This window comes from Schistocerca gregaria, chromosome 5 (assembly GCF_023897955.1).
Source record: "Schistocerca gregaria isolate iqSchGreg1 chromosome 5, iqSchGreg1.2, whole genome shotgun sequence".
Lineage (NCBI taxonomy): Eukaryota > Metazoa > Arthropoda > Insecta > Orthoptera > Acrididae > Schistocerca > Schistocerca gregaria.
This window is the reverse complement of record NC_064924.1, coordinates 367825139-367849844: the sequence shown is the minus strand read 5'-3', so window position 1 is coordinate 367849844 and position 24706 is coordinate 367825139. Positions and strand designations below refer to the sequence as shown.

General features: G+C 41.5%; 1 protein-coding gene across 1 annotated transcript in view; it reads left to right on the top strand.

Moving 5' to 3' along the window:
- Window positions 1-24706, top strand: part of LOC126271931 (Down syndrome cell adhesion molecule-like protein Dscam2) — a 1166847-nt gene that overhangs the window by 271991 nt on the left and 870150 nt on the right. The window lies entirely within an intron of this gene.

Genomic DNA, 24706 nt, shown 5'->3' with positions numbered 1-24706 from the left:
TTCATGATTCATTTCGATACAATGCTATGCTCCAGACGTACAGTCTGAGAAATATCTGAAATCAATGCATACGTAAGACGGCCTTATACTCGGTCACTTCTGATGTCACTTCACATTTTTAGTAACACACATACTTTTAATTTTAATATATAAATTAATATCTGCATTTGCATGTGAGCTTGTTTCCAAAAAAACCCTGGAAAATGGAATCATTCAAAAAAAGTTTCGTCCTAATGAGATTATCAGGCAAGATGTGCGTGTTTTGTTACTGTAAACTCTTGCTTAGTGTCACGTAATCAAAGGAGGACAAACAGGTGAAGACATCGAGGCAATCGGAACGTGGCGACGGCTATAGAGGGATGGAAAAGAGACAGGATGGCGTAGGGTTTGGGTTGGAAGTGTATGTGCAGAACTGATAAAAGTTAATTATTGTAAAAATCATATCGAGGAAGAAAGAAATGTGTTTGTGTCACGATTTCACGGGTTAATATTACGCAAAATACTGTGTTCATTTCCATGTTCACCGTAATGTCCAACGTAGCTCTTAAATATGGTGCATTCGGTACTAGCTCTTCACATCGACACTTGGCGCCAAGTAGTAGAGTGAGTGCACCTTTCATGGTCTACTCCCCTTGCATCATTTGAAAGATACGGTGTTCCATACTGACTTATATCACGCACATTCCTGGCTTTCTGTCAGCCTTCCGACGCTGTTGTCACCTGGCTGACCACTTCTTGCCTCGCTAGCACCTGGCGATCTGTCGCGGAGGTGAGACAGGACTCGTATCGAAAAGAACGGCGACACAGATCCCTGTCCAGCTATCATATTTCCTGTTTTCACCGATTTCCCTAAACGTTTCAAGGCAAATAACACTCGTTCCGGTGAAAGGGCACGGCTAATTCCCTTCTTCACTTTCCTCCGATATGAATTTGTTCTGTGTCTCCGATGACCTCGTCATTGACATTTATATATTTCACTCTTCTCCCGCTCAGGACGTCCTCAGGGATCTGTACAAAATTCGCTACTATTCCATTTGCTGGATATGCAGTTATTCGTATGTCAAGTACATTCGAGTGTTCCCTTTGTCTTCTGGGCACATTATAAGTACTGAGCGATGAAAATCCTTAATAATGTCTGTCGTTAGCTCAATAAATATTCTTTTTCAGTTTCCACCGTCATTTTCTAACCAGTGGTAAGTAATTTTTCAAAAATAGATCATCGTACTCACCCTGTACTTCGAGATGTCTATTGGACCACGTAACAGAAATGCTTCTTCCGCGAGACACTGAGTGGACACCGACAGCATTGGTATTCCACGAGTCGTTAAGCGCAGCCATAGTGAATCAGTCACGAATTCATCTGTAGCATAGTAGGAGCTGATTTTAGAGGCTCAATACTACGCGTTGAGTCTGAGCCACCTCTTCACCTGCCTGGTGGTATCACAAAACAGGCACTACAAGCACTCGGTGATACTCTCGTCAGCGGCTTTAGGGCACAGCCAGAATCGAGATGACCTTGGAACTGGAAATTCGATTCTCCAGAAAACGAAACCAATGCCGTATTTCCCATTGACATTTCTGCCATTCTACATGTGATATCTAAATCTTACTTAATAATAAATTCTCCAGACCCACTATTTTCCGAAATCCCTCTTCATTTCCTCCACCTAATTTTTCAAGATAATCTCACTGATATCTGGCTCATTCCTAAAGTCTACACGTACTTAATTCACATCCTGTGGTGTACACTGCTACAACATAGTATTTAGAAGCCGTACTCGGTATCTTGTGACTTGCGCCATTTCCCTCAATAATACATTAAGAAAACAATGATACTGAATAAGAAATTAGAGAACGGAGGAAGTCGAAAGGTAATGCCGTAAGAGAAGGAATTTTCCAGTATAAAGTATAATGTTGACATACAAATTTCTGAATAATTAAACACATCAGCCTCTACTACCTGACCTATACGTCATAAAAGCAGGTTATTGCAGCGTGTGTTGGTATGTGGTCTGTGTAAACTGTAAATATGTAACTTATTTTAAACCCTTCTTAAGACTTCTTTGTCGTTAAAATTTGTTATCTGAGGTGTTCAAAAAGAGAGCTGGAAATTATGGGGTGCAAATATGGATAAACACAGACGTTCGCCATTTTATTAAGGACAAAAGAATGACACGTAATTTGGTATTTTGCTCCACACTTTCTTTTTTCGAAAAATTTGCATAATACAGTTCGCAGTTTTAGAAGTTTGTCCAGTTAGTTGGTTAGTTGAATGGCCACAGCTTAACGTGCTGAATTGCCGATTATAAGTAAAATTTTCTTGTGTCAGATATACATATCTATTTTTATGTGTGGTAACGGATAACGCTGGTCAGGTCATTCATTTACTGCTCAGAGTACCTGGTGTTACAGTACGTTTATAACAACCTGTAGCAAAACGCTAGAGCAACGCAGAGTGAATGAGCTGAAATAAATTTAATACTATAGAATAATCAAGTTTATGATAATATACCATTTTACGCAGATGTAAATACGAAATTGAGAAAATCATTTACCCTTACTGAAACAAAAAATTGTATTTTGTTAGTCTCACCATTTCTTCGTTATCAGTCAAATAAAACCTATCGAACTGAGTCGGAAGTCACTATAACTGAATTTAATCAGAAATATGCCCTACAGATTTTCTCAGAAACTGATGCATTCTAACTAAAAGCATACATTGTTCATCGATGCCCAGCATAATATTCAAATGCATGACCCATTTTTTTCTTAATGGACTTTCTTTTTATGAAAGCTTAGATTGAGTTTGTGGCGGAAGATCGTCTCCTGAGTAGCTGAATTTTCCTATAATTTTATTCGGAGATGAGTTACGGAAAGTTATATTTCCATTATCATTATTGTACGACAAAAGAAAAAATTATGGAAATAATAAAAGGTAAAAAGTACAAATATGTTTTCTTTCTTACGGCAATATTTTCCTTACATCGTAAATGTTCTACTTCAAGTCGTAAAATAAGTCGCTAACGGCGAGTTCAAAAACTACCATAAGGAGACCCGGAAAACCCGGAACAGAAGACAATCGAAGCGTTTGAGACGTGGTGGTACAGAAGAATGTTGAAAATTAATTGGACTGATAATGAAAAAAATGAAGAGATTCTCCCCACAATGGTCGAAGGAAGGGACGTATGGAAAACACTGACACGAAGGAGGGACAGTGTGATAAGACATTTGTTAAAATACCATGCAATAGCCCCCTTGGTACTAGAAGGAGCTATAGAGAGTAAAAACTGTAGAACAGAGAATGGAATACTCGACGTCGCATACTTTACTTGTATTCGGATGCACGGCGGGGCTGAAATCTCCATCCAGCCATCCAGATTTGGATGTTCGCTGATTTCCCTAAACCAGTTAAGGCGAATGTTTGAGTGACTGATATCCTTTCCCATATTTCCCCAAACCAAAACTGTCATCCACTTCCAATGACCTACTCGTCGGCAGGACTTTAGACACTAACTTTCCTTCTTTTCATGACTACGGGCTACGCGACTGGTCGGGCTTTCGCCACAACTTAGATAATACATAGAAAAATTTCAAGTATTCTCTTATACTTCAGTCCGCGCAGACATGATGTCACAGGGCACAAAATCATTCTGTCAAGAATCAAAGCAGACGTTAGGTATCGGCAAGTCGAACTCTCGAAAACTATGTAATTATTTCTATATGTTTACTTCCGGCATTGACAAGGCAATATCTTTCTTTCATCGTGCAGTTCTGATAATGGAAATGTAAGGTTTCGAGACCAGCCTTCGAATAAAGTGCGAAGAAAAATTATGGGCGTTTGGTGGATCTTATTCACTTACAATAAGCGAGCCACAAAACTAGTTGTCGGGATCTGTATGTAAGTAGTCGTAGTTGTTAAGACGCGCACCTCAGTGCGGTGAGTGTAAGCCACCCGTCGCGCGAAACGGCGGCAGCGCTGGCGCGACCGCGAGGCGCAGCTCCTTAAATTAGCGGTCGCGGCGGAACTGTCCCCGGCAGTGCTTTACGCGCTCCCAGTCTATCTACATACGCGCGGCGCGCCCGCAAATAAATTCGCTTTGCTGTCCTATCTCGGACGCACGCGCAATTACTCCCCAGCCCGCCTCCGCCGCCTCCACCGCCCCCGCCACGCCGCGCCTCGCTGCAGCCGGCAGCCGGGTGTCTCCCTGCTCCTGTGTTCCTCCGATCAGCCGCCCCCGTTTCGGTTCGCCGCCAGTTGCGAAAATTGCTCACACTCCCCGAACACAATTCCCGCATGCCGGAGTAAAAGACAGGCGCAGCAAGCAGAAAAAAGAGAAAATACTCTGGAACTGTGGAAGTGAAATGCGTCACGCAGCTCCGTGTAACATTCAACCCCTACACTCACAACTTTGTTCTCGTTGTATCCTGAGAAGTCACATGTCAGTGTACGAGAAAGGTCACAGTGCTTTCCATTCCATCCACTCCACGATGCACATCAGAGGGGTGCGTTGCTCTGCGCAGCTGTGTGTTGTGCACTGGCGGGAGGAGTAGATGTAAGAGGAAGGATAGTAAAATGCAGTGAAACACCCCCTTAGAAAAAAATATGAATTACTGTGCCGATAAACCTCTTACATTATTTGATTTTCAAACAACTGAGCAGAACTGAACGAACTCAGACATTTCGCTCTTTACCTATTCTGATCAACACTAAACTGACACACAATATTTTTAGCGCAACGCAATCTGACTTTCAACAATCTCTTCAAAAGAACTGCCCTGACTAACAATAACCCACACCTTTCATGAATCACTTACCTCATAAAAATCTTCGTTACTCGAACTATTGCAATACAGCGAGCGCCAATACTGCCAGCTAAATAAAAGATTCTAACTACCGAAGGCACTAACTACTGATAGGTATAGTTAGCAAATGAAAGATTTTGATAGAGAACAAACAATTTATTTACCTTAATAGTGTTCAAAAGTCATTATATATATATATATATATATATATATATATATATATATATATATATATATATATATATATCAGTTCATGAGTCTTACAAATTTACTGTCTCTGATGGACACACGTCCAGATCATCCGCTCTCAAAACTCCGCCATCTCTCTCCCCACATCCACCACTACTGGCGGCTCACCTCCAACTGCGCAACGCTACGTGTTGTTCACATCCAACTGCTCAACACTACAATAGCGAATATTGCAACAATGCCAACCAGTCACAGACTGCACACAGCACAGCCAGTGATTTTCATATAGAGCGCTACGTGGCGTTACCAACACAAAAAACTAAACAGCCTACTTACAACAGAAACGAATGCCTTAGTTAACATCATAACCACACTCACCTCTAAGGTACAGGTCTGAACCGTTTGTGCAGTCCTTCCACCGTCGTTAAGAATATCAGATGCCTCTTGTACCTTCTACATTTACACGCTGTTAACTGCCTGATAGGTATTTTTTCGATATGATCATTCAATTGTTCCTTAATCCGTCATTTCAGTCAAGTGTTGTTTTCATTTCTCTATAAATTTACAGTCATCTGTTACCTCCCCATGTTGGGAATGGCCTTTGCGACAGTCTCATTCTACTCTCTTGGCTTTGCCAAAATATCCACCTTTCGATTACATATATTAATGTAAGAAGAGTGGCAGTTTTGTAGAAGTTTAGCGTTTCGCCTGGAATTGTTTCTGTGACTCTGCTACATGCTGTAGAAATTTTGTTAAAAGTCTTAAACGTAGTTGCTGTACCATCGATATATGTATAATATTTATCAAAATATTATAGAGCATTATCACAGAAGTGTATAAGAAACCACCCAGTACATCGAGCAGATTTTTGAAAAAAACTTCACTAACCGATCTAGGAACCAAATAAAAGAGAAATATAGTGAAAAACGCGTGACTACACATATAATTTATCTACTGTATTGGACCTTCAAAAATCGTATTTGAAGCGTTAAAGAATTATACTAAATGGTTCAAATTGCTCTAAGCACTATGGGACTTAACATCTACGATCATCAGGGCCCCTAGGAGGTAGTACTACTTAAACCTAACTAACCGAAGAACAGCACACAACACCTAGTCATTACGAGGAAGAGAAAATCCCTGGCCCCACCGGGAATCGAACCCGCGAACCCGTGCATGGGAAGCGAGAACACTACCGCACGACCATGAGCTGCGGACGATTATACTAACCATTACCCATTGTACACTGTGGTAACAAAACGACGGGATACTTCTTAACATCCTGAAGGACTTCCTTTTGCCCGGAGTAGTACGACTACTCGCAGTTACATGAACTCAACAAGTTGTTGGCAGACTTCTGCCTTTATAACCGTCCATAACTGCGAAAGTGTTACCGGTGTAGGATTTTATGAGAGATCCAGTCTCTACATTATGTATCATAAATGTTCGACGGGATTCATGCAGTTCTATCGAATTGTGCACAACGTTCTTGCAACCAATCATGAACAGTTGTAGTACGGTAACATTCCGTACTGTCATTCATAAAACATCCATCGTTGTCTGGGAATATGAAGTCCATGAATGCCTGAAAATGATCTCCAAGTAACTGAACATAACCATTTCCAGTCAATGATCGATTCAGTTGGACCGGGGAACTCAGTCCATTAAAAGTAAACACAGCCTACACAATAATGGAGCCACCCTCAAGCTGGCTCAGTGTACTGTTGACAACTTGTGTCTTCGTACGGTCTGCGCCACACTCGAACCCTACTATCAGTCCTTAGCGACTGAAAAGGAGAGTCATCTGATAAGGCCAGATGTCTAGGGTGCTACCGATATGGTCACGAGTCCAGGAGACGCACTGCAGGCGGTGTCGCGCAAAAGAACTCGCTTCGATCGTCTGTTGCCATAGCCCATTAACTCAAAATTTCGCCGAACTTTTCTAATGACTACGTTCATCGTCCGTCCTACATAGACGTCTGCGGTTATCTGACGCATTGCTGCTTGTCAGCACTGATAGTTCTACGCAAACGCCGCTGCTGTCGGACGTTATGTGAAGGCGGTCGGCCACTTTGTAGTGTGCGGTAATGCCTGTAATGTGGTATACTCGGCACAATCTTGACGCTGTGGATGTCGGAATATTGAATTTGCTAACGATTTCCGAAATGGAGTGTCAGGTGCCTCTGGTTTCAATTACCACTCCACGTTCAGAGTCTGTCAATAACCGTCGTGCGGCCGTAATCACGTGGTAAACCTCTTCACATGAATCACCAGAGTAAAAATGACAGCTCTGCGAATACACTGCCCTTTCATACCTGCTGTACGCGATACCGCAGCCATCTGTATAGGTGCACATTGCCATCCTATGACTTTTGTCACCTCAGTGTACTAGAGTTTCATAAAATCATATATCTGGAGCTTTCAAATAAGGCATACAAATGATGAAACTTTTAAAGAATGTTTCTAACAATAGCACTCCTCACCCCAAATTCAAATGACAAAAATCAGGTGGAAAACACATCATCAAAAGAGGAGCCGACAGGAAGGCCCAGTACCACCAAAATTATTTACAGCAGCTTCAGAATATGCGCTTAGAGGACTACATTGTGAGGATGAACAATTTACAAAAGTACGATGAAATTAAACCACCTGTGATTCAGAAACGATCGATCTATGTAGTATTCTTAGCCTACATGCTCTTCAGAAGACGCTTCACAAGTGTATAATGAGACTGGCTTACATATTCAACTACAAAAAATTTTAAAAAATCATGATTAAGTAGCAGGGAAAAAGTTTTGGATGGCTGGCACTAACCAACACCTATATACTTTGTAAACAACGTTCAAAAACATAAAAACATTTCAAGAGTAAAAAAGAGCCTCTATAAATTATTTATTATTCGACAGTTCTTCGTGTCTTGCCGATATGGTTCAAATGGCTCTGAGAACGATGGGACTTAACATCTGAGGCCATCAGTCCCCTAGAACTTAGAACTATTTAAACCTAACTAACCTGAGGACATCACGGACATCCATGCCCAAAGCAGGATCTGAACCTGCGACCGTAGTGGTCGCGCAGTTCCAGGCTGAAGCTCCTAGAACCGCTCCACCACAACGGCCGGCGTCTTGCCTTGTCTTACTATGAACGCAATAAACCAAACTGCGTGGTTATAACCGCTGTTATCGCATAAGATTTCAAAAGGAGAAAAAAAATGTGTGTGAATTTCTAAGGGACCGAACAGCTGAGGTCATCGGTCCCTAGACTTACACACTACTTAAACTGCCGGTCGGTGTGCCGAGCGGTTCTAGGTGCTTCAGTCTGGAACCGCGCGACTGCTACGGTCGCAGATTCGAATCCTGCCTCGGGCATGGATGTGTGTGATGTCCTTAGGTTAGTTAGGTTTAAGTAGTTCTAAGTTTTAGGGGACTGATGACCATAGCTGTTATATCCCATAGTGCTCAGAGCCATTTGAACTATTAGTCACAACTATATAATCTGGTACAAAGATATTAAAGGCTACACACTAAGAGACGGATCTGTATAATTATGTTATTTAAAATTTACCTTAACCGTTCGCACCCCACACAATGATACGTAAACTTTTAGCGTAAAATAAGTGATGTACATTATGGATGTACTACAGTCAAATTTTGTTACATTTCGCAATTGTACACTATCTTCTCCTATCACCATTTACTGGTTTCAGAGCCCACCTAAGCCGGCCAGAGTGGCCGAGCAGTTCCAGGCGCTACAGTCTGGAACCGCGCGGCCACTACGGTCGCAGGTTCGAATCCTGCCGGGGGCATGGATGTGTGTGATGTCCTTAGGTTAGTTAGGTTTAAGTAGTTCTAACTTCTAGGGGACTGATGACCTCAGAAGTTAAGTCCCATTTTTTAGAGCCCACGTAAGATTATAATCCCGCTAAACAGCAGAATATGGACGCTCTCTTTTGCACGGTTTTAGCAATACAGTGACCATGGCGGTTCCTCTGCTCTGTGACGGTCAATGAGAAGCGATGTCTACTATAGCCAAAGCGGGTGCAGGTTCCTATCTGCTTCCATCGTACTGCATTGGATTTTTATACAGTTTAGGCCGCCTGTCCTCAGTTATTATCAGCGAATAAGTTGCTTCTGCCATCAACACGGTGCTATACACGACAAATGAATCATGTGGACGCGGTTTTCACGAAACTGGAGTTCTCGCAGTGCACCGTTGACACCGCAGCACTTGAAAAGCCGAGTGCCTTCCACGCGCTGGAGATGCAGTGTTCCGCCTGTAGTGAAATGACCGCCTGGCCGTGCTGTAACGCGCTTCTTGCCCGGCCTGTCACTTCAGCGGATGGTACGAAGTGTGACAACACAATCATGCGATTCGCCAAACTATACAGTTCTCCTTCACAAAAGAAGTTCTGTTTCTCTACAACATTCCAGTCACTCAGGAACGTAGTTACTTTTTCACCGTACAAGTTACACGAAATCGCCTCCTTCCCCAAATTTTCGTTGCTATTAAATATCTTAAGATAGGGTCATAAAGTCCGTTTGTTTTCTCCAACAGTTATGCTACGTATCGTTGTTCGAATAGTGTAGACGAGTGCTGTTCACATCTTATTGTCGTACTTTTGCCTTCGATATACAGAAAGTGTCCGGGAGATTTTCTTTTACAAACATTCTAAATATGGAATTGTAATTTGCAGTAGGCTTCGCTTATTATCACACTGTGTAGATAGCAAAGGTCCGATAAATGAGTTTATTGCCTTAGTTTAGTAAGAAAGATGAAACTTCCTGGCAGATTAAAACTGTGTGTCCGACGGAGACTCGAACTCCGGACCTTTGCTACCGCGGGCAAGTGCTCTACCATCTGAGCTACCGAAGCATGACTGACGCGCGGTCTTCACAGCTTTATTTCTGTCAGTATCTCGTCTCCTACCTTTCAAACCTTACAGAAGCTCTCCTGCGGTAGGCAAAGTTCCCGAGTTCCAATCTCGGCCGGGATACAGTTTTAATCTGCCAGGAAGTTTCATATCAGCGCACACTTCGCTGCAGAGCGAAAATCTCATTCTAGAAACATCCCCCAGGCTGTGGCTAAGCCATGTCTCCGCAGTACCCTTTCTTTCATGAGTGCTAGTTCTGCAGGTTCGTAAGAGAGCTTCTGTAGAGTTTGGAAGGTAGGAGACGAGATACTGGCAGAAATAAAGCTGTGAGGACGGGGCGTGAGTCGCGCTTCGGTAGCTCAGTTGGTAGAGCACTTGCCCGCGAAAAAAAGTAAAAAATAAAATAAAAAAGGTTGGTAGAGCATTTGCCGGCGCAAGGCAAAGGTCCCGAGTTCGAGTCTCGGTCGGGCACACAGTTTTAATCTGCCAGTAAGTTTCATATCAGCGCACACTCGGCTGCAGAGTGAAAATCTCATTCCAGTAAGAAAAATGTTTACCGGTTTTACATGAAATTATGCCTAGTATTCCTTTATGCAGAACGGCTTTTTTCTAACATTTGCTTTCATAGCATATTTTTCGTGTTTTTGAATTGTGGTGTTATCTTTGCAGACGACCTTATTAGGATGGGTGAAATCTACTTCATTTCTTTGTTTATTGGAGAAACTGAAAAAACTCTTCATTTGCTGTGGGCTTTTTCATGGGACGTAGAAAACTAGGAATACAGGACTGCCCAATACGCAATATGCAGAACTAGCAAAGCTACAGAGGAACGTATGTTGACAATATATGCCACGTACAGTTTCCGTGTTGGCTAGAAAACTAAAATAACTCCAAAACATGGAGCGTGAGCTGAGAAATGTGTAATTAATTATGCAGTTCCATATTGCGTGCAGAACTTGACGTACAATTCGCTCTGCATTGAAACCTAATTTCCAGCCCGAATGCGACCTTTTCAGCAGCGGTAATTATCTGATGAAGTTAATGCAGCGGGTACCGAGTCCGCGGACTAATCGCTAATGTGACGGGTGTGGGATGTGCCAGTGACGGCTGGCTGACGGTTCGACGTATTGCCCTCTGGCGGGCGACGTGATGGCGCCCGCAGCACCGAAATAAACACGGGGCCTGGCGAACATGCAGTATTTATGCAGTGCAAATTCACCACAGGTAGACGTCCGGAGCAGTTACGGCGGTCTGACATGTAAACAACGGCTGTTCAGACGCAACTGACTACCTGGAAACCCTTGAAATTTAAAATGGATTTTCAATCCTACCTGTAATTTTGGCGTGCTCTCCGATTAGGTGAACATGCCGCGTTAATGCGGAGCTTGTCAGAACATACAAGGCGAAATAGCTGTGAATTTTCGCGAAGGCAGACCATGTTTCTCAGCGACATCCGTTGGTCGGAGGGATAATTCCTCCTGTGGATATACTAATTATCACATAAATTTAACACCTCACAAAATATCTCTTCTTGGATGGAATGCTGAATACATGCGTTACGTCTGTCGTCGGACCACGTAGTCATAATCCCTCGAAATTTCCTAGAGGCAACATCTCAAATTAGCTGCTATGATTACTGCTGAAGTTAAAATCTTCTGGGTTGTTACGCCACGTCACACTTCAAACAATCGACGTTTCGACCCATCTTCTCGGTGTTTAATCTACAGTGGAAACCACAAGAACCAAAGAAGAACGCAGCAGAGGGGTCGAAACGTCGATTATTTGAAGAAATATGAGGCGACCTAGTAATCCAGCAGCTTTTAACTTCAGTGACCACTGACACGAAAGCCAGCAGACATACATAACTACAGCGCTGCTTGTCCAATGTAACCGTTAGTAACCACGTAAAGATGTTGAGCAGCTACAGCGATTAAATATTAACGTATTTACATGACGTTATTCGGTGGCAGCACCTTATAAGAAGCTCACTAAGTAGGACTGATAACCACGACGAAATATTAAGTTTACTTCCTCGGACATACTCTAATCGAAAGAGTCGCCTATTGTAGCAATTCATATGATAACGGGACTATACGAGACAGTCACTAATACCACTGAAATAACTTTTTTCGTTTCTTAACAGAAGTAACTTTAACAGAAACGATTGTACACTGAAGAGCCAAAGAAACTGGTACACCTGCCTAATATCATGTAGGGCTCAGAGGTGCCGCAACCCGACGAGGCGTGGACTCCACTATTGTCCGAAGTAGTGATGGAGGGAATTGAGACCATGAATTCTGCGAGGCTGTCCATAAATCAGTAAGAGTACGAGGTGGTAGAAATCTCTTCTGAACACCACGTTGCAAGGCATCCCAGATATGCTCAATAATGTTCACATCTGGGGAATTTGGTGGCCAGCGGTAGTGTTTAAACTCAGGAAAGTATTACTGGAGCCAATCTGTAGAAATGTGGGGTGTCGCATTGTCTGCTGCAAAGTCCGATTTAAGTTTTCCCTTCCCCTAAATAACTTCATGGATATGCTAATATAATCATTCCACTTTATTTGCTTCTTTGTTAAACTGTGTACGGTAATGTCACCTTCCATAAGACTGTCGTCTCAGTTTAAAAAACTGTATTTAGTTTACCGAAAGTGGTCTGGAGGATTTTTACATTTATATATTTTCCTTTTGCTCTGCGACCGCTTCTTTAGGAGGTACACTAGGGTAGATGTACTTTTTATTGAGTTAAAATTTTCCTTAGAGAGTCGGTTTATAAGATTCGTTCACAGACAGCGTGCCATAAATATTAAAATTTGTTATAACCGCTATTTATTGCATAGGAGTCTGACACATCCGATCGCTCGAATGCTACTCATGCAATACTGCAATAAGTGACGACGACATAGGCGTCCTGTTAGTTTCGGTTAGCATCAGAGAGGGCATTAGTATGAACTTAAATACTATCTCAATAAGATATCTCTTCTTAACATCCCTTATCATTTAGCAACAAAATAGCAGGTCAGCAACTGGAAGCAGTTAATTCCATAAATTATCTGGGAGTACGCAGTAGGAGTGATTTAAAATGGAATGATTATATAAAGTTGATCGTTGGTAAAGCAGATGCCAGACTAAGATTCATTGGAAGAATCCTAAGGAAATCCAATCCGAAAACAAAGGAAGTAGGTTACAGTTCGCTTGTTCTCCCATTGCTTGAATACTGCTCAGCAGTGTGGGATCCGTACCAGATACGGCTGACAGAAGAGCTAGAGAAGATCCAACGGAGAGCAGCACGCTTCGTTACAGGATCATTTAGTAATCGCGAAAGCGTTACGGAGATGATAGAACTCCAGTGGAAGACTCTGCAGGAGAGACGCTCAGTAGCTCGGTACAGGCTTCTGTTAAAGTTTCGAGTACATACCTTCACCGAAGAGTGAAGCAGTATATTGCTCCCTCCTATGTATATCTCGCGAAGGGACCATGAGGCTAAAATCAGAGAGATTAGAGCCCACACAGAAGCATACCGACAATCCTTCTTTCCACAAACAATACGAGACTGGAATAGAAGGGAGAAACGATAGAGGTACTCGAGGTACCCTCCGCCACACACCGTCAGGTGGCTTGCGGAGTATGGATGTAGATGTAGTTTATGGCAGACAGTATGAAAGCACCTGCTTGCCACTCATCTGCTTGTCATTTCGCTTGTTGTTTATATATATATATATATATATATATATATATATATATATATATATATATAAATATAAAAGTAAAGCGTGAGTGCTGGAAAATGACAAACAAATGTATTTTTATAGATAGGAACGATTCGAAAAGTAGTTCTAGTCTTGCCAAAACCGCTACGATTGGTAAGCACAAGCCAGTTAATCGATATAATTCCGTCAAAGGGAGAGTGTTCGACATCGGCGAATAAAAGGGCAACTGCCGATTAAAGGTTTGTTCAATCTCAATCTTAAAAAAACATAGATTGAAACTTTGAAATTTTTCCCAAATGAACGTTTTTCGATTTGGCATGAGTTGCATTTAAGTCATGAAATATACGCACAACAACATTATACAGATTGTAACATGTGGGCGAAGTTTCAGTCCTGTCGTACGTAGGATTTTAGCGATATATTTCAGTATCGACTTCTGCTGCACTATTTTATAACAACTTCTTTGTCGAAAAATTTACTTTTATTCAGAGCGCCACTATGTTGTCAAAACCATTTAAAAAAAAAAAATATTCCTTTGCACTACGCTAAGCAATACCACCAGTTGCAAAACAGTTTTTAAAATTTTATTCTAAGTTGAAAATTGTGGCTTTCAGAGCTCTCACTAACCGTCCTCGCACTCCGCGAAGACCTTTCGTCATTTCGTGTAGTGTCCTCTCGGTGCAAGTCTTTTTACTTAAAACAAATACATAATACAGTACTGTGGGTATACAATAAAGTTCTAGATTCAATTTCGTAATTTGTCATTTTACTGACCAAAAAAAATCATGAATGTTGGTTCTAAAATTGAGCGTCACTCTCGCCTGTTCTTTTCAATATACTTACTCATCAGTTAGGTCTATGAAGCCATTTCTAATGTGTTTAATTTTGTTTCCATTGTGCTTACTTAGCATTATTTTAGTCTTATTACAATAAATTTGCAGCCCCATTAAGTACTTTCATTTGTTTTTTATGTCTTTATACTGTAGATTTAGAATCTCTTTGCATGGCCCTATTTTCAGTAGTGAATTTTCCTCTGTCCATATACTAGTACAGGCTGAATTACCATCTTCTTTGTCGTAGACTTTTAGCATAGATTTGGCGGAATCTGAACCAACTGTTTTCTCAAAATGTATCGCTTACACTTATAGTGTTGACTATATTTGTACCAATACAATTTTGATGTAGAATGAAATGAATGTGTGCAGTTCCCATCAAAATCTCGCATGTATATGCACTGTTGAATGTGAAGGTGGGGACAGTGAGAGGAATAGGTAAGGTGTAGCGGTATAGTCTGACGTCCATATTCTATATTGGAAGGGCTTTTATAATAACAGTATCATTTCATAGCACTTTGCTGTTTGAAGTGTACTTATGGAAACTGGGACGTTAAACTGTAAGCGGCAGAGTGTACTTCACTACATAAAAGAGGCGGTGAGGACGCGCTCACGGCAGACGCGAGTAGAGGCAGTCATGTCCGGCGGGCTTGCCTAATTGCCAGGGTAATTACAGGCCCCAGGCGAGAGCCAGCGAGCGCCGTGGAGTAGCGCGGAACCCTAACAGGCAGCAGCCCACATTGCGATGCCTGGCACTTCTCATTCCTTCTCTTAGGCTATTCCGACTACCGGCAGATGTTATATTTCCACACATTTTCCTCTGACCGACACTTTCCTCACGTGTTAAGAAATAAAAAGCAGTAGCACTACAAGTATTGTCATATCGGAACAGTCGTTGCAATGATTCAATGTGGCACTAATCCCAGTTTACCTTTATCTTTAATATTTGCCTTTTTCTTTAATTTATGACGTCTGGTACTTCCAAAATCGCGTACATGAGAGAGAATGCATGTCATCAGACTAAATTATTGGCTAGCCTTAACTGAACCGTATATGAAAACTTGCAAAGATCGTCTTTACTACCAACATGAGCTTGTAGTTACGCCAGTACCATTTTGCTGTTGAAGTATGAAACTTGCCGAAATTTTGTTCACGTACACCGCTGTTCTCGCTATATATAGAACTCCAAACATAGTTTACGTTGTGGTGAACACTTCGCCAAACTCGCAGTGAAATCAAATTCTCAACCGTGTTTAAGCCAATTTGAATTGCTTAGTAGTGATTTTATATGATGATCTGCTAAAGCTTTCATCAGAAGAGTTTACTTGTCCACTTATGTACGAATTTTTCTTCTTCTTATTTTTAGTATTGTTATTATTATTATTATTATTGGATTTGATTCCTTAGGGAAACAGCGGAGCCCAGCGACTGTATTCATTACAAGTAGTACAGGGTACAGCAATTTGCCACACCTGATGTCTTCCGCATTTCCGACACTGTACGGCCATCTTCAGTACAGCAAATGTATGTTAAAACGTGAAAAATAGTTGTATATGCACATAGTCCAGTCGGGAATACGTGCGTACATACGACGCGCTGATATAAGTGTTTTTAATGTTTTAACTTACATTTAATGCACTAAAGATGACCACACAATGACCGAAATCTAAACCATTTGCAATTGATTGCTGTACGCTCTACTACTTACCATTGCTATTATTATTACCATTATTATCGTACGCATCAATTACAAATCCAGTACACCTTTAAACAAAAACTTACGTATGTGCAACTATTTACACTATATAAATATGAAATGGCAAAGACTACACACGAGGTCGAAACACTCAGTCCAATGGAACGTCTTCCGCATGTTTCATGCAGACTCTCGATTCCCACCAGGAAAAATTAATTTAGGACAATCATTTGCAATGTGGCTCATTGTCTCAATGTCAGCGTAGTTACTGACAGTGCAAAAGCTCCACTTGTACATATTTTATTTCTGCATACTTTCTCTAGACAGTTATCTGCTAAGTTGTACACACACCTTCCAAGGCTATTGAAAGCTGCAACTTTAAGACTTGGGTTGTAAATAAGTTCGTGGTTCTGGGTTTTCATGGCGTCACAAATCTCCATTTAGCATCCCGGCTGAATCCCACGGAAAGTATTTGGAGTCCTTCTTCATAGGCTAGTCATCTGGATTTGAGGCGTTTCCTAAGCAGCGAGAGTAAATCTTCGTGAAGAGGTACTGACTCATTTCTGGAAACTTGCTGGCATATTTTGTAGGGAGCCACCTTCCGGTTAACGTGAGTTGGACTGATGCTAGAACTGGCAGTCAGCACATAGGTGTAGTTCTGACTGTACCACTAATTCTTCTCGTAGCTGTATTCAAATGAACGTCAACGTCTGTTACATAAGTGTTGCGGAGCCAAACTGGTCGGCAATTTTCCGCTGCAGAGCAGATCAACGCAAGGGATGCTCCGCGGGGAACCGATGAATTTGATCCCCTTGTACTGCCAGGCAGCTTCCTCAACAGATTTACTCGTGTTTTACCTTCATAGCTATATTGGAAAGGTGTGTATGATATGTCAGGGTTCTGTCTAATGCGACACCAAATGCTTTGGCTTATTGTTGTTTTTACTGTTGTAAGGAGTCTGTCAGAACTCTCCATTGCATTGAAAACAATATATATACAACTTAACGCTATTCTCTGCGTTGTGTAAGCACTCATATATCGATAGTAACAATCTGAGAGCGAAACATGGGAGCGCAATTCTAAGTATTGTTGTGAGAAGAGGTCTGTGTGCGAGAACGGAAGTAATAGTGTCGGTCGAGAGCTCGGAGACAGAAGACGTGTCATGCTGCCCTGACGTCGGTAATGGTAGATCTTACCACACTCAAGGCCTGATTTCATTTATATTGCCAGGAGGGATTTAAATGGCTTAACTACGCTTGAAGATGTAATTCAAGATAAAATTCGCAATCATAGCACAACAGCAATTGCAGGGTTAGGCTCTTGATTGGTAGTCAGATTTTGCACTAAACCTGTGATTAGCTTGTCAGTTAAAGAAGCCTCCTTATCTTCCAAATAATAATATTCTCCACATCTAATTAATAAATATGCTGCGGTTATTACATGTTAATGTAACTTGAAATTGAAATAATTTGTTAATCTGGCCATTATTGATACCTACGTCATTATTATTGTCACTTTCTGTTATTGAATTCTGAAGTTTTAAAGAGACTTAATTTGTAAAATCCCTTCTCACAAGTTTTTAGTAGTTAAAAAGACCTAACAAACTCTTATTAAATTCATTCCTAGTAACAATAAGCTTCAGCCACTGCTGATGCATGCTGCTGCGAATTGCTGTAAACCTTATGGGAAAAGGCAGTCATCTAAAGAGGTGAGTGCAAAACTTAGGGCCAAAACAGGGACACTGACACAACACAACATGTCATGTACACTAATCCAGGAAATTATGTTGCACAAATCAGATTCTCCGTCTCTTGTAAATTCTTTTCCGAAAACGCAGTCACATAGCTTATCCAAATGTTAGTTTTAAGTTTTTCATGTAACGATCTGATCAGAGCTTTAATGACAGTGAAGCTGACACTCATACAACACATACACACAGTGTCATTCAGGTTTGATTCCGCTTACTGATACTTCAAGTTGCTTATCGAGTCCAATTCCACTGACGAACATAGGCATGTTGTTGTAGCTACTTTACATATTGGTTGCATATACGTTGGACTGTAACGACAGAGCCAAACTATGGGATTATCATTGCTAGTAAAACGATTAGAGAGACGGAAAAGATATACTTGTGGTTTAGAATAATTACGCTTAATTCTTCATTTTTAAGAACATTCATAGAGTTTAGTGAGGCTGTTTGTTGGGTATTCTTCACATTCATAAATATCTTCACTCTGATATCAAACTGCAAGGTCATCTGTGAATTGGAATTTCCGTCAGTTCAAAATCGAAACTGAATAACTTCTACACATCATAAAACGAATATAAAATTAAGTAAATGGTCTGTTGAAATTGTTGTGTTAATTATTTACTTCGGTGACACAGGGTTGTGCCCTTAGTACTTCGTCTGTGTCGTGTCGAATGAGGTCTCTCTAGAAAGTGTGTCTCTGGATAGGAATTTCATTATTACGAGGTAATTCTGAGCTGTGATACTGAGACACTTATGGATAAAGTGCACCGATATTACGTTCAATTTCAACCAGCTATTGTTACAAATAATCTACTGCGCAAATAAAAATCTGCTAGGAACCCATCTGAAACAGTTGAATTATCATGCCATAGCGGAGTGTGAGCTGAATTCAAACTTTCTGTCAGATGAAAGCTTTGTGCAGGACCGAGACACGAACCTGGGACCTATCCCTTTCACAGGGAAGTGCTCTACGGACGGATATTATTCGCCTCATACGATCTTGGCTTACCAGCTCACCCAAACGTGGTGACCATATAGCGAACTTCAATCTTCGTATGAATTGTCACACAAGTTAACGAACCATGACCTGCCGCTCTATATACCTTCTTAACAAAGATTTCGTAGATGCATTGACATATATCTATAACTAATTATCTGTATCGTTGTTGTAATTCGTAGTTTTGCTACTCGAAACCGAAAGGGTAGAAAATTATCAGCAATGAATATATTCATATATTCACTCATACCACCAAGTTTTTGAACTACTATATATCTTTACGTGCAAGTCCTTTCTTAAAGATTCCGCACCAAACTTAGCTTCCTGGCTGGGTCATCCGAAGTTCTTTTCAGAGACTCTAATTATCACATCGGTTATCAGCTGTCATGTAGAGGTGTTCTTCGATGCCAGACTCCACACTTTATACTTTTCTTTATTTTTCTTGTTTATACATATTCATTTGGACGCTTGGTATTCGTAAAACTCGTTCAATAGTTTTTTTTTTCAATGGTGTCGCAAAAAATATCTTCCGTTGAGTTGCTTCTGTATCGAGGTCGTCTACTAATGCAGTGAATTTATCCATTTTTTGCGGCAGTTGCTGAACACGAAGAATGTTCCTTTATTTTTTACCACACTTTTCACTTCCATTATTTGTGTGCCGATTCTCTCAATTCAAAATCGTACAGTTGAGTGTAATGCGAGCGACAGCCCGCTAAAGGAACTGTGCCGAACCTCACTCTTTTCCCCGAACTGGTAGAGGAAGGACGGAGCCCTAGGTGCTCCGCTAAAATGTCCGAGTCAACCGAGGCTCAATAAATATTCCATGGAAATGCGGTAGCACACATGGATGAGCGCTTACACTTGGATGTGTAGATTAACTGTTGTTATTTATTCATCTATTTCAATATTTCAAAGGTGTTTTGTCATTATGTGGTAATAAATTTATTTATATTGAATGTGAATGAATGTCCGCTGTACCTCATATACGAAATAATAATACACTAACAATAAGTATACCGAGCTTGCATATATTCCAAGGTGGAATTGCTGCTGTCACATAAGGAAAAGCAACAATTTTTTTTTTATAATTTTCTAGGAAGTAAAGTATAATGGCAATCCTCTTATATACTATTTAAGTTGTTTCTATAGTATTACAGAGCGTTATATTATGTTAGAGAGGGTTGGCAGTTGATATCCAACAGGGCTTCCTTTAATCGATGATTTAGACAGTGACTTCATAATGAGGAGAAGAAATGGGAGTACTAAAGTAATAAAGAATATTCGGGGAGCGTAAGTTGGAAGAAGAGTCGAGGAACGTATTACTTCCTCCCAACGTACGTCTCGTGAAATGGCACGACAAGAAAGTCAGTGAAATTAGAAGAACGGAAGTTTACTGTATTTATTCTTTTGTGTAGCACTCGCGAATGGAACAGACAAGGAGCAAAAGTTTAGTGCTATCAGAAACACAGTTTGCAAGGTGGCTTCCGCACTGTGGATGTAGACGTAAATCTAGACGTATGTCTCGCTACCAATTTTATCAGGCACTTTAGCCGTCATGAATAAAGATCTCCAACGTACTGCTGTTGCCAGCAGGGAAAATGTGGTAGCTGTATTTAATTATTTTCAACTGTGTCTAAAGGGCTCCAATATACGCCAAACGTCCAATGATTTGCCATGTGTCTCATGGATTTTCAGAACTAAACTCGATACATTCAAATTATTGCACAACTTCACTGACAGACTTATGAAGACGTGATAATCATCAACAAATAAGAAGACTAATGAAAATACACCATGACGTACTTCACCCGTCTGCTGAAGGAGGATGGAAAAATTTTCTGCTTAATGGCCCGGCCTACAGCCTCGTAAAAGTATTCGCGCCGGCGTGCACAGAAGCAAGGCCGATGAAACGGGTTTAAATGAATAGCGGCCTGGATTCCAATTACGTGGCCAGAACGGCGTAGGCACGAAGAAGGCGTCTGCGTGCAGGTGGAGACAATAGAGTGCCAATAACACTGAAAGAGGAGGGAGGAGTCGCTGTGCTGCCGGGGGTGGGCGGCGCGGAAAGAAGTGAAAATTAGAAATGTTTTCGACGGCGATGAGTTTCTCTTGAAAGGCGCATTGGCAGCGCCGCTCTTGATGCGGCGAAAGGGCCGCCTTCGCCGCCATTACCAGAGGTTTTAATGAAGCCGCCGTCGCGGGCGCCGGCAGCCACTGCACGCCCCGCACAATGCGCCAGAGGGCAAAACACGCCGGCACCCCCTCGTGCGCCTCCACCCCGGTGTGCCCCGTCGGCTGTCGTCACAGTGTTAATACGCGACTCGAGACATTCGTTAGCTGTCGAGAGTGCGGTGCCACAGAAAGAGACTGTTGATATCTGTGGCCTCCTAGGAGCTCTTAGAACTGCGATGCGGCGGCGCTGAATACAGAGGCGCGGCGCGTAATGACACATAACGTCTCTCAGGGTCTGCGTCAGGTAGTTTCACTTCTATTTATTTATAAACTTATTCACATACATGAAGAGCCTCGGAGTGAAGGTGTTTTCACGCACCGTGTAACTCTCCAGGCGATTCTCACTCCTTGCAGAAAGTGTGGCAACTAACTCCCAACATTTATTCCGGTACCATTCACCGTTATTATTTTCTTTAGCGTATAATTAGCATCGCGTCACACAAGGAAACATTTTTTCTTTAATAATGCATAGACAGATATTTAACACATGAAAAGAAAGTTGTAGTTATTAGTTGATTAACCTTACGGTATTTACAAAGCGGAGAAAGTCACAGGCTTTTGTCCATCTGTTGCACGGACAAAAATGACACCTTAGTTGATAACAGCAACTTCTCCGTGTGGCCAATAAGGGATCGTTTTGGGCACGTACGTATAATGGTTTGAACAATTTGTCGTTTGCACCAAAGGCACAGATTGGGCGATGTTGTTAATCTTCACATCTTCCACTATTTGTCATTCTATCGTGTGCAGACCAGTTCTTGCGATGCTCTTTCAACACTCGGGGCAGAGTCTTCAGCTGTTTTGGGGTACCTTTATTCTGACATGCCGGCCGAAGTGGCCGAGCGGTCCTAGGCGTTACAGTCCGGATCCTCGCGACTGCTGCGGTCGCATGTTCTAATCCTGCCTCGGGCATGGATGTGTGTGATGTCCTTAGGTTAGTTAGGTTCAAGTAGTTCTAAGTTCTAGGAGACTGATGACCTCAGAAGTTAAGTCGCATACTGCTCAGAGCCATTTGAGCCATATTCTGACATATTTCTGTCCATCGGTCTTCTGTTGTTGTTCCGTTGTCCTCTAGAGATTGTCTGAGTGGCGATAGCGAAATCTGTTTTTACTACGTACAGAGATGTCTTCAAGTGTAGGGAGTTAAGGATCACCACCTATTTTTTTTGTAAACTCCCGTTTGAGAACAGCTTCACCGCGCAAAACTGCAGAAACTAAGAGGCTGAGAATAGGCAGGTATTTGTTATTGTGACTCTGATGGAGCGTCTAGTCTGGTTGAGGTTCGTATCGAAAAATCTGGTGCCCGGACTTTTGATTCTCTCGCAGGGTACACCAGTCCAAGAGTATATGTCCTTCGTGCCGCAGCGGACGATCCCCATGTCGTGGCTCAGAGTTTCTGCAAGATGTTGTTTCTCGACTTCATCCTAGAGGCAGTTTTCAGCAAGTGTTTTTTGTAACTGAGCGTTCTGTCAAGAGTGATCTCTAGATAAGGTGGAAATTTGTTATGGCACATAAACTGAGGTGTACGTATCCCATGCTGGGTCTTAAACGGCACTGGCGCCAGACGATCTTGGCATACATCACAACGCCACACACCACTACCTTAAATGTTGCGCTCTATATTATTGTATGACTGATAATATGCGTTCAGGTATGTCTTCTGAATATACTCTTGTTTCATATAAACTGTTTGCACAACTATTTCCCCACAACTACTGTATCAAATACCTCTTTACTCCATGCATTATCTACACAAAATGTTTCAAGGCCGGATTAATAAAAAAAATATGGACAACATAAGATTGTGTTTTTAATGCTTCAGGTCTACTGCAGTCTCTTCCCTATTCAATGCAACGTGTGAAACTGTCCAAAAATTTCTGTTCTGGGACGCTGGTCAGCTCGTGTGCCACATTGGCTTGAAAATCTTTTATGTTGTCAAAGCGTTGTCCCTTCACGTGAATTATTGCGCTTTATCTTTTCTGGCAGGTTCAGGTTGTTGTTGATAACACGCGTTATAATTATTTCTATAATGTAGCCTCCTTATTTTAAATGATAATTAATTGAAACCCACAGCTGCTGACAGGTGTTGTTGATGTACCTTAATAGGGACAGCTGAAAATGTGTGCCTCGACCGGGATTCGAACTCGGGATCTCCTGCTTACATGGCAGACGCTCTATCCATATGAATAGCACGACTGCAGGGATTTATCCCTTACACGCTTCCAGTGAGACCCACATTCCCACCTGTCCACAGTCTACTTACGTAATGTACCTAATACATATTTGCACATCTACTCATCACTTGCGCACACTAAGGTGACGATTCCCGTAAGAGTTCGGGCAACCTGTGCGCATTCGCTCAGACAAAGGTCAATCCGCTCAGACAAAGGTCAATGGCTGGGTAGCCTTTAAGTATATATGTAAGATAGTAACTGTTGACGAAAGAACATATACCATTGATGACCGTGCAGCTTCTCTAGAATAAATGATAATTAATTGAAACCCTTATTTTACTTGTGAGTCAAGTTCGGCAGACGGTCACTCATTGTTTCCGTTAGAGACTTAAGATGTGTTCGAGAAACTCTGTACTTACAATTCTCTTGTTGAAAACTTTATGGAGAATGTATTGAGCTCTTGATTTAGAGACATTGCACCATTGCGATTTGTGATACAGCAACGTTGACACAGTACGGCCGTACATCTTCTACATAACACTGCCTGCTCACAACTGAACGATCGAATGCGTGTCTGTTGTTTATAGTCTTTAGTTCACGCTGCCACCGTAGTTACTGCACTGACGTTGGTTATACGTCAGGAATGAAATGAGTCTCGGAACTTTTTGGACTGTTGAAACAATTCTACAATATCAGGTTTCAAATCTTTTACTTTCTGTATTAGGTACTCTGTCCTGAGGAAGTCTGATATTCGTACAGCGAAAAGATTCTGATGTAGATCCTTAGAAATGAAATCGTTAATTATAGCTATTTTCCACATGCATTTGTTGCTGAAACTCGTTTTCAGTGTGGTCTTTTCACTTCCCACGCGTAAATTGCTTTATTTATTTCCTTTCGACCCTATTTTTTACACTGTAGGTAGTTGAGTATACTCTTCTTCTATTTCTTCTTGAATTTTCACCAACATGTGTGCAGTATATAGAGTTACTCTTTCATTTTACTTCAGCACGCACTTCAGATACATTTACTTATTCCCAGTCCAAACAATATGCAAAGTAGGATTTACACTATTACTTTATCGTCCCACTACGAAAGTGAGGTGTAATAGTTATCCGCTTCCTCTACTGCATCTTAAATCTCGGATATATGTTTCATTGTAAAATCAAATCCGCGGTGGATCTAGTTGCCTCAATGGAGCCAAAGCAATAGCATGCTTACCTATGAACGGAATGGAAAATAATGTACAGCAGAGTGAAAATTAGGATAGATTGGCAGAAGTATAAGACGCACTCAGATTAAAGGGAGACAGAGGGAAAGAAAGTAAGTAAGCCATTCATTATATCGAAAGAAATCGCCATAACTGTTAGAATATTTATCACACTGTGAGCGAAGACGGTCGGTGTCTCAATGGAAAAATGTTCGCGGTTGCCTACGAAACCATGATCGTACCCAG